Source organism: Myodes glareolus, chromosome 26, assembly GCF_982192425.1.
Source record: "Myodes glareolus chromosome 26, mMyoGla1.1, whole genome shotgun sequence".
Taxonomy (NCBI): Eukaryota; Metazoa; Chordata; class Mammalia; order Rodentia; family Cricetidae; genus Myodes; species Myodes glareolus.
This window is the reverse complement of record NC_142051.1, coordinates 25,523,868-25,527,803: the sequence shown is the minus strand read 5'-3', so window position 1 is coordinate 25,527,803 and position 3,936 is coordinate 25,523,868.

Here is a 3,936-nt window from a genome sequence, read left to right as displayed (position 1 = left end):
TTTTATTGTGTGCACAACACAAGCCAGCAGGGACCTTGTCAGCGCAGCAGCAACAAGAGGAGGTGCCCTGCCCTTCTAGAGGGCATTATTTAAAGACAAAAACCCAGAAAAATTACATTAGCAGGCTGTGTGCTGGCAGGTGATTCTATCTACAGCGTTCGGAAAGTTAGGAATTTCCTTTGGATGGTATGTTCCTGGGTGGTGCCTGGGTAGTCTCAGTTTGTGGTCTTTATTGGAACCAGGTATTGCCTCAGGGTAAACTACTGAGACTAAGGTCTCTATTGAGCTTGTCATGGCTGGGCCCTAATAGAAACTTCAATTGAAAAATTGTTGTTTTCTAATGCTCATTGTTTAACAGAACTAGACCTATATAAAGTCCTTTTCCCAAGGTCAGGCATTCAGATAAAGTTCACATTCCCTCAGGTTATTTGGAGAAAATTCTTACTCCCTTAAAAGGGTAGTGCCCTTCTTATCTCTGGCATAAGGAACTCCTTTGGCCCTTCCTTAACAGGTGACTGTAGTGCCTTAGAACTTGTCAAAGGCAATGCTAGCCCCCAGACTCCCTCCTGTTCCCATTTCACGGTTGGACCTTTTCCTTGCCTTCCCAGGAGACAGCATTAACAGCTGGATACAAACTTGTTCTGTTTTTACCCTCGGAATGACTCTTTATTAGCTTCAATCCAAAATCATTATTTTTTTTAAGGCTAAACCTGACAGAATGTAAAGTTTTAGTCTTGTAAAAGATAACTTATTATAGACTGTTAGGAATACAAGTTAGTCAGTCATCCTTAAAGTACTGATATAATTAATTACTAGGATAAGCCTTTTTAGGTCTCTGTATATGTTTTCAAAGTCAAACTTAAAACAAGTAACTAGAAACAAAGTTTGTCCAATCATATATACCTAGGTAGCCCTCATACTTCAGAGATCTGCAAATATGGCATTTAAAATAATGATTGAAAAGCTTATATTAGACAGAAACTCTGAGATCCTAGTAGTGACCCAAGGCCTCCGAAGAAGATTATGGACACCATGATATCTCCACCTGGAGTATGATGATGCTGACCATTGGGCGAGATGCCCAAATGCATCACCTGCTGCCAGGACCCGGTCCAGACTGTGGACAGCAGAACATGGACAATTGATTGTGCCACTTTTGCCTATACAAAATAAGGTCAGTCTTTTCCATGTTCCTCTTCCACAGGGAAAAAAAATTACCTTATGGGCCAGGCTAAGACTGTAAGACAGCTGTTCTGGATACTTATGCCTCCAATGCTATGGAGACCTGGGTATGGCTAACTGGACTCTGGTCCTTGTCACTTTTAATAGATTCGGAAGCTTCTTGGTCTGTACTCAGATATAATTTATTTATCCTTCTCGGATCTCTGATAATACTAATGGCTAGGCCAGCTATAATGTTGTCAGCTTAGCAGCAACAAGTATCCAGATCCTTCCACAAAGCTATAGCCAGTATGTTAGCTCATTTTATAGATCTTTGCTTTTTCTAAAGCTACTAGTCTCTTGATTAAAAATGTTTTAAGATATATAAAGATCTGAGGATATAAAAGCTCATAAGCTGTGAGGGTCTAAAAATGATTTAAGATGTAAATACAGGTTAAAATATAGAAAATGTTCCTGATTTCTTCCCCTTTCTATGGTATAGTTCTGATAAGCTGATAAAACAATGACTGCATACTGTTTGGATCACAAGTTCAAGATTTTTAGATTTATTCTGGTTGCCATTTAAATACGAACCTAAAGGTGTTTCTCATCAGGCCAAAGACATCTCTGTCCAATCCATACCTGTGTCTCTGGACAGAAGAAAAATATACATGCCTCTAACCAAAATCTGTAGTTTTTGCTAGGACTCAAAGGTATGAGTCCAGGCCTGCTGTTTACAGATACCTGTTATCTGCTTTTATATCTGGATTTCAATATGGAACGGAAAGTTTCAAATGTATTATTTTCCTTTAAGTACACAAATTTTAACTTCTTTTCTTAGTTTAAAATTATCTCTATAGGTTTCCACTTGATTGGCACATACATATAAGCATCAGTTGCTGACTACAACCTGTTCTGAATGACTACAAGCCCTGGACTTGCTGCTGAAAGCTAATGTGGACCAGCTGATGTGAATGTTCCCTTCTCTTTAACAGAGTCTGCAAACCAGATGCTTCAGATGAGTGCCCCATTGCCTAAATTCCCTCATCTTTGGCTAGCTTTTCAGCCTTCTTGGGCCCTGATGACAACACCCCAAATGTCAGTTTGAAGTAGTTACAGAAAGGAACATTCCATGCCATGTTCCATGACCAGAATAGGTTGAAATGCTGAGACAAGGAAGAACTCCCTGGCATGGGGGACAAAATGACTACTTATAATGCCCATTGATATACCAAAAAAATAGGCCCATAGTTGTCAATTAAAGGATTTATTAACTAAAATGATCCTTCAATAAAAAGAGACTTTGGTTCTTTATGCATAACCACAGAACCAAAGAGGGCATTCCATGATAAAGTCAAATTTAAGCAATATTCATCTATAAATCCAGCCCTGAAAAAAAAGGTGCTAGAAGGGAAACTCCAACCTAAGATTGTTAAGAACAACCATGAAAATAATAGAATAAATAATCTCAGAACAGCAAAATCAAGAAGGGAGATACACTTGCACGTGTGTGTATACACGCAAACACTACCACTACCACCAGCACCACTACCATAACAGGAATGTAGCAGCCCCACCCCCAGCACCATAACAGGAATCAACATTATTGTTCATTGATATCTCTTAACATTAATGATCTCATTTTACCAATAAAATGACACAGATAAAGAGAATAGATGTGAAAAGAGAATCCATTCATCAACTTCATTCAAGAAACACACTTCACCATCAAGGATAGACATTACCTCAGGGTAAAGGGTTGGAAAAAGATATTCCAAGCAAATGGACCAAAGAAGCAAACGGGTGTAGCCATTTAAGTAACTAAGTAAATAGATTTCAAATTAAAACTAATAAGAGGCAGGGAAGGACACTACATACTCATCAAAAGGGAAACTTATAAAGATGACATTTCCATTCTTAACATCATTGCCCCAAACACAAGGGTACTGAAATGTGCAAAAGAAACACTACTACAGCTTTAATCACATATTAAAACTTGCACACTGATAGTGGGAGACTTTAATACTCCACTCTCAGCAATGGGCGGACCATCCAAATGAAATATAAACAGAGAAATGCTGGTGTTAACAGATGTTACAAACCAAATGGACCTAACAGATATTTACAGAATATTCCACCCAAACACAAAAGAATATAACTTCTTTTCTGCACCTCATGGAACCTTCCAAAACTGGCCACAAAGTTGGATACAAAAGAAATGTGAACAGATATAAGAAAATTGAAATAACTCTGCATTTTATTAGACAACCATGGGTTAAGAGCTAGATATCATCAACAGAAACAATACAAACCTTAAAAACTCATAAAAATGGAACAACTCTCTACTGAATGAAAAATAGGCCAAGATAGAAATTAAGGAATATATTAAAGAATTTCAAAAATTGAATGAAAATTAATGCACACAATACTCAAACTTATGGATTACAATGAAGGCTGTTTTAAGAGGCAAGTTCATAGCACTAAGTGCTGAGAGAGAGAGAGAGAGAGAGAGAGAAAGAGAGAGAGAGAGAGATCTCACAGTAGCAACTTAACAGCCTACCTGAAAGCTCTAGAACAACAAGAAGCAGAAATCACATGGAAAAGTTGTAGTAGGAGGAGTGGGCTGCGTCCCGCCACCTGGCTCCCAGCTGCCCAGCTAGCTTAACCCCTGAAATAACCACACAGAAATTGTACTAAGTTACTGCTTGGCTCATAAGCTTTAGCCTCTTATGGGCTAACTCTCACATCTTGATTCAACATATTTCTAATAATTTG